Source organism: Cololabis saira, chromosome 22, assembly GCF_033807715.1.
Source record: "Cololabis saira isolate AMF1-May2022 chromosome 22, fColSai1.1, whole genome shotgun sequence".
In the NCBI taxonomy this organism is placed as follows: domain Eukaryota; kingdom Metazoa; phylum Chordata; class Actinopteri; order Beloniformes; family Belonidae; genus Cololabis; species Cololabis saira.
Genome location: NC_084608.1, coordinates 3,134,946 through 3,148,450, shown reverse-complemented (window position 1 = coordinate 3,148,450; position 13,505 = coordinate 3,134,946).

The window sequence follows — 13,505 nt, the reverse complement described above, 5'->3', positions numbered from 1 at the left end:
CACATAAACCTGTCTCAGCCACCAGCCCTTTTCATTTCACTCTGGCTGGAAAAGTCTGTTTAGGCAACGCTTTTCTTTTAAAAATCACCATCGGCGGAAGTTTCCGTCCATCAGCGTGGCAGGCAAGCACAAGAGTAAATAAACTTTTCATACCCCGTTGTGCTGCGGATCCCGACCGCGGCGGTCCCGGGTCCCGGGTCCCGGCTCCCGCTCCGCTCCCCCGCGCTGGTCCCGCGTCCCGGGTCCCGCGTCCCCCGCGCTGGACCGGGTCCCGGGTCCCGGGTCACGCTCCGCCCCCCCGCGCTGGTCCCGCTCACACACACGCGCATGTCGGTACCCCGGTTTGTATCCGACAGGAGCTCCGCTCCGTTAATTCAGCTGCACCAGTCCGAATTTCCAGACCTGTCTCAGCCACTTGATCATCATCCCTTCATCCAGCCAAACCTTTTCATTCGCCCTTATAATGACTCCGGCTGGAAACGTCTTATGCAAAGTTTTTCTTTTAAAAATCACCATACAGTTTCTGTCCATCAGCGTGGCAGGCAAGCACCACATAAATAAGTATGTGTGTGTTTCGCGCCGCAAACACACACACACGCATGTCGGGGTCCGGTACCGGGTTTGTAACCGACAGATTTGGCTGAAAATCTCGGAGGGTGAAGCTGGTCCGACCTGAGACATACCCCAGAAATCTCTGCTCGCAAAGCGGCCGGGAACCAGGTCATTGGACCCCGCTTGGGGAACCAGGAAGTCGGGCTGGAGCAGCGCGCATCACCGCGGCTTCAACCGGGGTTAGTGACCGGTTCCGACCGGCCGGGACCGGAGGAGCCCGCCTGGACTGGTAGCAGGGGCTCCCGGGGAAAGAGCACCGGCATTTCAGGCGGATCTGCCCCGGGGATGCGGCGATCGGACTCCGCAACCCACGGCAGGTGCTTCCTCGGTTCCGACATGCAAAACACACGCGCTGCAGAACACACACACAAGTGTGCTTATTTAAAAATATAGCGGGAGCAAAACTTAGTTTGATTGTATTTTATTTCACTTTACACATCAAGCAAATCCTTAAAAGTTTTCATCTTCTGTTTCCGCATTAAACAGCTCAGTGGATGGTCTCATTCACGTCGCAACTCACGGGGGCTTCACCCGACCCCTTCTCTTTTTACCGTTCTCATGGTGGCCGGCCTTACATTACCGTAATTCAGGTAATAGACACGGCGCACCGTTTCATAAGGCGCCCGGCACATTTAAAAAAAAAAATGTATGTGCGCCTTATGGTCGCGAAAATACGGTACATAAAAATGTTTTTTTGAAAAGTTCATGGTTTAAAAAATGTTAAAAGGAGTAAAAATATATATGAATAAATCAATAAATACATTCTACAGGGCAGCACGGTGGCTTAGGGCAGCAAGGTGGCTTAGTGGTTAGCACTGTTGCCTCACAGCAAGAAGGTTCCTGGTTCCGGTTCGACTCCCAGGAGTTTGCATGTTCTCCCCGTGCTTGCGTGAGTTTCCTCCGGGTACTTCGGTTTCCAAAAACATGCATGCTAGGTAAATTGATCATTCTAAATTGCCCGTAGATATGAGTGTCAGTGTGTCTGGTTGTTTGTCTGTATATATGGCCCTGAGATGGACTGGTGACCTGTCCAGGGTGTAACCCCTGCCTCTCGCCTGAAAATAGCTGGGATAAACTCCAGCAGACCCCCGTGACCCTGCAAAGGATAAAGCGGGGATAGATGGAATAAATACATAAAAATATATTTCATTTATGGGGTTAAAAGTTTCTAGCCAATCCTTCGTGAGCTTGCCTCAGAACAACGGTAATTGGCTGAATAGTACGCTGCCTGCGCCGCCGCCCCGCCCCGTTCTATAATACATCCATCCATGGCCCCGCCCCATGAGTGAGGAGAAGAAAAAAAAGAAAAGAAGAAGCAGAGCCAGTGCCAGTCCAGTCTGAAAGAAGCGCGGAAAAGAAAATGAGAGAACCTGGAGAAGAAGGAGAAGGAGGAGAAGGAGAGGCTAAGAAAACGGCGGAGGCCCCGCCGTTTTCGCAGAAGAGTCGAAGTAAGCAGCATCGCCCACAAACTTTTTTTTTGTAATTAAAAGTTTTTATTATTTTTTCATTATTGCAACACACAAAACGAACATCAAACACCACAGACATCATGGAGGTCAAAAATAGCAAAAAACAAAACAAATTATATTATTAGAAAAAAAAAAAAAAAGAAAAAAAGTAAAGTTGAAAAATCTAAAAATAAATTAACTAAAATTAAGACAGACAGGTAAGTAAGTCAAATTAACACATCTGTCTACCAAAAGTATTCCATTTTTCTTTTACCATATCATTTTCACAGTTTAATCTTCCCAGCATCTTCTCACACGCCACCGTCTCCATCATCTGTGTTTTCCACATACTCAGTGTGGGGGCTTGTGGTTCCTTCCAGCACCTCAGAATAGTCCGTGCACATGTTATGAGGCCAGTTTTTACTATTCTAAAACAATATTTGTCCAACAAAGGTACCACCGTTCTGTCTCCAAGGAGACATAGTCTTGGTGATCTGGGAAGTTCACAATTTAAGGATTTACTCATACATTCTATCACTTTTTCCCATAAGGGGAGGATCTTAGAGCATTCCCATAATGCATGCATAAAAGTGCCCCTTTCTACCCCACACTTCCAGCATAAATCATTATCAATTAGTCCCATTCTGTTAAGTCTTGATGGTGTAAAATAATATCTATGGATTAACTTATATTGAATAAATTTGCCTCTAGCTTCTCTTATGTATTCTTCGGTGTTGGAAAGAATCCCCCCCCATGTTTTTTCATCCAGTGTACAAGACAGATCCTTCTCCCATACCTTCTTGAGATTATTACAACCATTATTATTTGTCCAGGGACACATAGCATACCATCTTGAAGCCTTATGATGTAATTTGGGTAAGTATAAGTAGCATTCAATTGGACTTCTGTCCTGACCAACAGTAACCACCTTTTTAACACAGTGTCTAATTTGTAAGTACTTCCAAAAGTGGTCCCTGCCCTCTAGATTAAATTTTTCTTTAAGTCTAAGATATGAAAGAAAATTGCCATTTTCAAATAAATCATTTATTATTCTGATGTTTTTTCTTAACCACTGGGCCCAATAGATAGGCTGTCTTTCTATTTTTATTTTTGGATTGTGCCATATGGACGCATATTTTTGAGTAAACTGAGAAATCTTACATCTCTTATGCACCTCCTGCCAAACAGCTTTGGAATGTCCTAGAATAGGGTTGTTCTCCTTATTTTTCCCATTTTTAACTGTTTGTGCTAAAGCCTCTATAGGTTTAAAGGGGGAGGTGAGTTCCCGCTCAATCAGGACCCAGTCCAGATCCGCACCAGCTTCATCCCAGTGTCCTGTAAGCTTGGACATCTCAAAGGCAACACTGTAATATTTTATGTTTGGCAATGATAAACCTCCTCTCTTTTTGGACTCAAACAATTTATCCAAACGAATTCTTGGCTTTTTTCCTTCCCAAAGAAATTGTTTTATCATTTTGTCATACCTAACTAATAGTTGCTTTGGAATGCATATGGGTATCATCCCAGTTAGGTAATTTATTTGTGGTGCCACAACCATTTTTATTGCATTTATTTTCCCCCATAGAGTCAAGTGTAATTTAGTCCAATTATCCACATTAGTTTTAATTTTGTTTAGTACTTTTTCCATATTAGTGGTCATAATTTCCCTTATATCTGTATCTAATTCTATGCCTAAATATTTCATCCCCTTTGGTAGCCATTTGAAATTAAAACCTGATAACTGATTATGTGAACATGTTTGAGACACTGGCATAGCTTCTGATTTTTGCCAATTGATACAGTAACCGGACACTTTAGAATATGCTTCAATAGTTTCTAGCAAAACCGACACAGAATTGTCTGGATCCCGACTCAGTACCAAAATATCATCAGCATAAAGAAATAATTTATGCTCCCTGCCACCTCCAATGACACCCTTAATTCTCGGCTCTGCTCTGATCGACGTGGCCAAAGGTTCTAAAAAAATTGTGAACAATAATGGACTTAAACTGCACCCCTGTCTAGTAGACCTAGATATATCGAAAAACTGAGATATTATCCCATTAGTAAAAACTGCCGCTTTAGGGCTGGAATATAAGACTTTAATCCATCTGCAGAAACCATCACCAAACCCAAATTTTGAAAGAGTTGCAAATAAAAAAGCCCATTCCACCTTATCAAAAGCTTTTTGAGCATCAAGTGATATGGCTGAAACAGGGTGAGGGTTAGTTTTGTTCATCCAAATTAAATGCAACAGTCTCCTCATGTTATCAGATGAAGATCTGTGTTTTATAAATCCAACTTGGTCTTTGTGAATAATTTTAGGTAGAACAGAATCTAGTCTCCGTGCTAATGTCTTGGACAATATTTTACAATCAACATTTATTAGGCTTATAGGTCTATAATTGGCTGGGTCCGTTGAATCCTTATCTTTCTTTGGTATCAGTGATATAATCCCACATGGAAAGAACCTATATGCTGCATATATGTTTGTAATATAGGGCCGCATATAAAAAATTGGCCCCTTTCCTATATGTATATGTACATATATGTACATATATGTACATATATGGTAGATATATGTACATATATGTACATATATGGTAGATATATGTACATATATGGTAGATATATGTACATATATGTACATATATGTACATATACATATAGGAAAGGGGCCAATTTTTTATATGCGGCCCTATATTACAAACATATATGCAGCATATAGGTTCTTATATAAGTACCTATATGCTACATACACAATATATGTTACATACCTATATCATCTATAAAATAGGTTAAATAGGCAATAGGTGTACATTAATAAAATCCAATAAAAACCCAAATGTAGAACTTAAACACTTTATTTAAAAATTATTTGTGGCAATAAACAGAAACAAAAATCAAATACAATGAAAAATAAAAAGATAGCCAAATATTATTATTTTTTGTGTGCTCTTCGGAGCTCTGTCAGCTTTTGGTTGATGGCTGCCCCAAGTTGGCCGCTGGACACTCCCGGCCACTTCTTCATTGTAGCCTCTACAGAGAAGACAAAAATAATTAGACTGTAGAAGTCTACACTCTACTTTTTAAGAGGCAGACAGCTTCTTAAACGAAAATTATGCCCGAAACGACCGTATTTACAGCTTGGCAAATGATTTTAAACTCGGAGGTATCAATCGAGTTCCTTCGGAAGCGTTGCGTAGATTTTCAGGGATGATTATAGTCCAATTTGTCAACATGGCACAATGCTTTTCGAGTGTCAACCGAGTGTTTATACAGATCATTTTATGACTGTATGAGCCGTCACACGGCAGAAAATAAATAATTTAGAGCCTATATTTAGAACCTGGAATTTCTGTGCCCCGTATTTGCATTACGCTGTGTGTCATGGACAATTTGGACTATAATCATCTCTGAAAATCTCTGTGAAGTTTCCGATGGCAAGTGCGTCTAGGGACGACGGATGCAAATTAGCTTTAAGCTATCACTACACATTTGTTGTGACCTGTCCCTGTTTTAAATAAACAATAAAATGAAAGACATTGAAACTCCTCTGGTGAGTTTAAAATCCTTTACCAAGCTCTAAATATGGTCCAAGTGTCGTTTCAGGCGTATTTTTCCTTTAATCTACGGGAGCTGCCCTCTGAATTTGGCCCTGCAAGTACCAAGATTCAAAGTGATTGTCAAATCTTTTGATCATTATAGCAATTGAATTTTTGCAAGATAATTATAGTGCTTCATCAGAAACCCAACATGCTTACAATGGGAAATGGACAGTCTACATAGCACTCTTCTGCACCCAACGGTACCTAAAAAGCTTTACATTGCCCTAATGAAATGTTTTCATTCACACACACACACACACACACCAGCCAGCTTCTATTCCTAGAATAGCAAGAGATAGGATTATGGGTGAAGGTGAAGGAAAGGTGAATATGATTTTTTTTAACGCCGCAGACGACAACCAGTGGTGTAAAGAACATGTATTTAACTTCTGTACTCAAGTGCAGTCTTGAGGTATTTGTACTTTACTTGAGTATTTCCAATATCCAATACTTCTACTCCAATACATCTCAGATGGATACATTGTAATTTTACTCCACTCTACATTTATTTGAGAACTTTAGTTACTTTCCAGATCTAAATTATATTATTATAAAACATACATGAACCACTTTAGCCTCATTTTATTCTATTTATATTTGAAAATAGCCAATGTACAAGCTTGTAGATCTGCTATTTTCAAACATTTTCTACTTTTACATTTGGTACTTTAAGTACATATTGATGCCAACAATTTCATGCTTTTACTCAAGTGCATGTTGAATGTTTTAATTGTAGCGGAGTATTTCTATATTGCATTATTGATAGCTTTTACTCAAGTAAAGAATACAAGTACTTTTTCCATGACTGACGACAACAATTAAGTGTCATGGAGTAACCAGGAGTCGAAATTAATTAGTGAGTTACCAGACACTGTGTGACTACACATCTAAAAGGTGTTAAGTATAGCCCAGAGACATGGCTCTACTAGAAGCGAGCTGTGATCAAGAAGTGAGCCAAGCAATGAATTAGTATTATAGGTGCCAAGCAGATACCAATGATGGGTGTCCTACCTGATGCCGCCTCCATGGATGGCTATAGACATTGATACAAAGATGTAGTAGTCAACTTATTGAATCTCTATATTGTTTTCCCTTCTCAATTCATTAATTTACTCACCTATAATGGCGTTCTTTTTATCTTTATCCAAGGCGAGCAACTGCTCCCCATCACCTCGAGTTGACTTTCCACCTTAAAGTAAGATTTCAAAATTATTATGAAAGGTGGGTCAAATGAAGGTTGGCAATCATGCTGATTGGTAGCAACTAATGTTAAGACACAAATAGTTCATCAAGAGCAGTGTTGTCCAGGGACACGAGGTAACTAAAAATGGTTCCCACACAGACCTGCAAACGGGGTACTGAATAAGGTGACTAATATGTGCAAAAGCCTATAACATGGGCAATGTAGAAACATCCACATTGACATGACAGTTTTATAACCAAAAATGTACTCCCAAGTTTCTTTAAGTGTGTATAATAGGACTGTTTGATGTCAGAAAAAGCATTTTTGTACCGTTCAGGTTGCTTTTCAGCAGTGTTGTGACCTCAAAGGTTCCCATCAAGAGGTTCCGCACCATGCCGGTAGAGGTGCTGGACTGCTGGGCTGACTTCCAGGCCTCTTTATTGCAGAACACCCCAGAGTTCTTTACAACTTCGATCTGAAAAATAGTTTAGATTGCATTATTCTTTTACCGGCAAGAAACATGTTCATGTTTGGTTATGGTTACAAGATGACAATTCGTATTGATACCAATAATTAAAGAAAAAGGTTTTTTCAACCTGGTCTATTTACTTCCCCATTTACTTATCTCTAAGAGTTGAGATATTATGGTAGGATGGGTGTGGCGGAACAGTGGGTGGGGGAGGTGGAGGGGAACCAAAATGAAATTCCATAGGGACTTTGCACTAGTAGAGCAAGTAAATTACACAACCATCCCAACATAAAAATTGCACCGAACACTGACCCAAGTCAGTTACAAGTAGTAGGCAAACTGCCTCATAGTTTATATCCATCCTTCCTTACGACATAAAATGCTATTCACCTTTATGGTCGCCAAGGTCGGAGGTGTCCCTTGAGAGGAGGTCCCTGGTGTCGCTGGAGTCTAGTTAGAGAACAAAACACTTTTAAGACTCATTGACAATATAATAAATATTAGTTTATATCAATCTTTACTACATACAATTCTATTCACCTGTTTGGTGGAGGTCCGCTCAGGTGTCAAAGTCCAGGTCCGCTCAGGTGTCAAAGTCCAGGTCCGCTCAGGTGTCAAAGTCCAGGTCCGCTCAGGTGTCGAAGTCTAGTTAGAGAGGAAAACACATTGACAGTAGTGAGGACGACTATAGGACCATGGTGGGAAAGGTAGAAAGAAGGTGGGTGGGAGGAGGGAGGCGAGGAGGAAAGGTTGTGGGGTAGGAGGTAAGGGGGCGGATAAGTAGAATTAGTACAGAAAAATCTGAGGAATTGAAGAGTCAAACACACCTGTGATGTCTCTCTAGAGTGCTCATCTTCAGGCTTAGAGAAGAAAAAAAAAATGTTGTAAGACATTACCTTTATTTTAAAAAAGCCTATATAGATTCATATTTACAGGGGTGGCTTTGCAAAACATAAAACGTGACACAAAAACGCTATTTACACAAATTATCAGCGAAACACCAATCCCTATAGCTCTGCTTCAGTAATAAGTAAAATAAATGAACTAAAGACTGAGTAGGAAAGGATTACTCACCAGCCTATCTGAATAAGTGGTTTCCATGTTCCCTTCCCGTGCACCAGGAGTCCTTTCAATCTTGTTCATAGAAGAAAATGTTGTTATACTCTTCAATAAATTAAAGTGCAAATACAGCAAGCTATTAACACCATCAACACCATTAGCACAACATCAAAAGTCCCTACATGTGTATGTGTCCCCCAAATAAATAACAATAACAATAAAGGTAATAATAATAACAATAAGGGTAACAACAACAACAATAATAATAATACAGCTCTGCTTGATTATCATTCGGTCATTCTCGGACTACTTCACCAACGAAAATCTTTGTTGGCAACCAGATTAAACGACTGCGTGGCACAACTCCTCACATTCAAACTTTCCTGAGCCTCACTGCAAAGCAGCAGTATTGTAACCCTGATAGTGATAGTGTGAAAACAAAAAGTCTTGAAATCAGATAAACTTACCCTTTGAGTAATTGTTGCAATGTCCCTTTTCATTTCAGGAATTTCTAGAATGCGGTTATAGAGAAACAATAACAATCATCAGATCAAAATAGCAGAAAGCAACACAGTACCCTTACTTAAACTCCGGAACAGACTTTTCGCGCCGCTGCGAACGCAAGCTACACCATCATCTATAGCCCGTTCATACTCCTTTGCAAAGGTCGCATAGTTGTAAACACAGGCAGTGGTTTAATTAGCGTTACAGTTACAGTATTTACAGTTACAGTATTTGCGATAAAGTCTACTATGGCAACTTTGGATACAATCCAAAGTTTCAACCACATTTTCCATTAAAAAAATTGCCCTCAAACTATTTGATGTATGTAGGCTTGCGTAGCTTGTGTTCACAGCTGTAGGAAATATGTTGTTCAGAACAGCAGGAAGCTTTGATGCCATCTGCCACACTTGACAGAAGAGGTCATAAAACTAGTTGGACAGAAAGGTCCACTGACTGTGATACACACCATCCTAACAGGCCGCTACAGCCACTAGCCACGAACGACACTACCTCCCCAGCTAACAACAGAGCATTGGTTGTTTTACTCACAAAGTTTAAAAGTACTTCTCTGACATTGCAGTGTCGATCTACTCCAGAACACAACCCTTCTTGGGTTTAATATTGAAAAGGTGAATACTTACGATCAACAATGAAGGCGTTGAGCCTACTGTTTTCTCTTTTGAGCTCTTCATTTTCCTTTCTTAATTCCTGCAGGTTGCGCTGCATTTGCTCAATTTTCCTCTCTTCCCACATCGCTTCATCAACGTTGGCTTTGTACTGTGAAGCCATCTATGAGAACAAAGAGAGGGAGAGAGTGAAGAACAATAGCTAATGGTATTCAATTTCATTCGGTTTATTCTAGGAAGTAGGGATGGGACGATACCATTTTTCTGAGTAGTACGAGTACTCTTTCCTCCGAGAATTCACCAATACAGAGTACTGATGAGAGCAAACTGACACTTTCAATTAGAACAATACAATGAACAAGACTGACCACACACTGGATGCCGTCAGTTTGGGTACCTTTTTGGTTCGTGGTGGGCCATCCTGACTGGCATCCTCTTCAGGACCCTGGGAGTTGAGACAGATAAAGAGACAGAAAGACAAAGTTGCCTACTTTATACCCCAGGGTTCCTGCACCATTTCAAAAGTCAAATTTAAGACTTTTTAAGACCTTTTTTTTAAAGACCTCTTTTTCTTTTTTTAAGACCCAAATCAATGTCGTGACAATTAACCTAATGCGAGGGTGGGCCTGCGAGTGGGCAGCAGACCACCGTGGCATGTCTGCCACTATTACTCAGAACCGGAGATGCACAAAACCGATAACTTCCTACTTCTCAAGAACTACTGTGCTTACTATAGTTCAAACCAGGGGTAGACGACCTTAGGCAGTGGTGCCAACATTCACAGGGTGATCACTGGCACACTGCCATAAGTTTGAAGCGGAGGGTACGTCTTTCTTTTAAAATAAATGTCAATTAGTTTAGGTTCCCTCACATCTTGCAAATGACATCCTGCACACAATTCTACACTCATTCAAACTCTGAACACTGACTATCAAGAAAATAAAAAAAAACATCTAAACGTTTGTCGACCCCTGGCCTAAACAAACTGTACTAGTATAGCCTAAATTATAGTTGCTGCTGTTCGCAGCAAAATGTTGCATGGGACTTGAAGCCTACCAGATTGATTGTTCTACATATTAAGAAAATAAAAATAAAGCCTGCAGATAATATTAATAAATCAAATAAAGTATTCAAGTGGATACACACAATGTTTATGGATTTCAATTTCCATTAGCCTTAAAAAATCATCTTCAAATTTAATTTTAAAATATATTTAAGCTATTGTGTAATGAAACCAACAATTGGCCCAGTTTACCTTTTTCTTTAGAGACTGCTGGTTGGGGTACTTGGGGTTTGGGATGTGTTGCCTCTTTGCAGTTTGGGGCTCAGGCTCATCATTCTCCGCACTCTCCATATCCTGGAGTTGTTTCTCCAGAGTCTTTATGTGTCCTGGTGCAAGGAAATCAAAATGTCATCATGACATGTACCCAATCTAACATAGTCTCAGATCTAGTGTCCTACAGGTTTATTATTATTATTATTATTATTTATTTGAGTACAATGCACAGTAATTAATGCACCAGAGGCAAATTTGCAACTGATGTCCCTTGAACTCCAGATTGGAATTGCCAGTGGCTCACACACACTGACAGGAGTATTAACCCTAAAATACTTGTTCATCTGGGAAAACCCAGAACATGGAGAGAACATGCAAACTCCACACAGAAAGGACATGGTATGGACTAGGGCTCGAATCCATGACCTTATTGCTGTGAGGCAGAAGTGCTAACCACTCCACATGCCATGGTCGTTTTAAAGCTGGCTTGGAAATAAGATATAAAATGACATTGATCGTCATGGGCTTTCTATTTTCAAATAGCCTACTCTGTGTGGACCTTTTTATGGCCATGATGCTCGCTACTTCACACTTAATCCTGTGCCGTATCAGCATAACAATCCAGCTGATGCACGATTCACACTTAGTCATGTGTGTGCATTTAATCAGAGCATTTAATGAATAATAATAATAATAATCTTTATTTGTATAGCACCTTTCATGACATGAAATGCAGCTCAAAGTGCTTTACAGAAAAGAAAACAAAAGAAAAGCAATTAAAATAATAGCAGTAATGCAGTACAGTGAGGACATGAATAACATTTAAAAGATCAGTGAAAGCCTCAACTGCACATTCCGTTTTGCTTCTTGTTTTTTTTTTTTTTTTTTTTTTTTTTTTTTTGCTCTGTTAATTTTTATTTTATTTTTATCATTCTCTGTAGTCTGTGCAATATACCAGTCTTTCCCCCCATTTTTTTTTATTACAATCTTCCCTACAGTCCTACCTGTGCAAAGATAGAATGGCAAAAGATATAACTTGCACTGCATGCACAGTTTGCACACTACTTCAGAAGTATTGAACGAGTCGAGTGGTACTACTCAGACTGTCAGCTCTTGTTTTAACAGATACGTTGTCAGCATGTTAAGCAGAGGTGGAAAAAGTACAAAAATATTGTACTTAAGTAAAAGTACAAATTTTCTGCTTGAAAATTACTTAAGTAAAAGTAAAAAGTACCCATTAAGAACATTACTTAAGTAAAAGTATAAAAGTACCTCAACTTAAATATAATAAAGTACCAAAAGTACATGGTGTAAAATGTACAAAAGTAAAAAGTAAAAAGTACAAAATTCAAAGTACAAAATTATTTTCAAAAGGATTGCAAAGAAATGAAGAATCCAAGAATTTGCTTACAACTCTAAATAATGGTGATATTATTCCGACCCCTTTAACGTTTATTACCCCATTTTAATTTCTCCCTTTGCTCATCACTGCTGCTGTACCCCATTGGCCCCGCTGACAGGTGCACCCCCAGCCTGTAGTATGCAGTGACAACATTAAGCAACCCCAGCTGATAAAGGATGAGACTTTTGAACTTTTAAATGCCAAAACCACCTTAGAAGGGGTGGAATCAAAGAATGGTGCTCATGGACACGCGTCGGCTGCCGCTCAAGGCTGATTTATGGTTCCGCGTTACACCAACGTACCCTACGGCGAGGCTCTGCGTCGATTTAACGCGGAACCATAATTCAGGCTTCAGTCCTCATCGGTACTCGACGCGACAGCGGTTCCTCCGGCCTTCCAGCCCGCCTCTGCGGCGCAACTCTCCCGGGAGCTGCGGCTCCTTCTCGGTATATTCACTCGCCCCCCTTCCTTCCCGTCCGCTTTATGGTTCCGCGTTAAATCGACGCACACCCTACGCCGTAGGCTACGGCGTAGGGTGTGCGTCGCCGCGTACCCCACGCCGTAGCTCTGCGGCGGTGTAACGCCGAACCATAAATCAGCCCCCGCTGTGCTGTTCTTTAATTTGTAGCGAGTAACGACGTGTCCAATTTTAAATATAGCGGATTAAAAGTACGATTTTTTCCTTGAAAATGTAACGAAGTAAAAGTAAAAGTACAGAAAAATGAAAGTATCAATAAAAGTACAAATTCTCAAAAATCTTACTTAAGTACAATAACGAAGTACTTGTACTTCGTTACTTTACACCACTGATGTTAAGCCCCGTGACATTAGTTATCGAAACCCAATAACATCACTAAGGTTATGCTACAGATGGTATGCAATACTCAAACATGTGATATATTTTACATTGAAACATAATGTCACATACTTGCCACATGTAGAATTCGAGCCTGATAAACGGGCCATGGTTTTCTTCCTTGTTGCCATTCAACCAATTTTGGGTAGTCCTCGTCTGACTCTTCCACGCTCAGAAAATCAGAAACAGAAAAATTACGGATACAATCGATCTTCACTATACTCCGCATCCCGTTATCGAACCCCTCTGTCCATTCGACAATGGCATGTTTAATTTCTGGCTTTTCTGCCATAATATTCTCTATGATCAAACTTCCAGCTAAAGCTACAAATACACAGTTCAAACTTTACCGCCTACGAGACACTGCCCATAATGCAATGCTCCTCCCGCCTGGACAGAAGCCCAACGGACGCTCAGACGGAAACGGAAATACACGGAAAATTCGAAAATGAAAATTCGAAA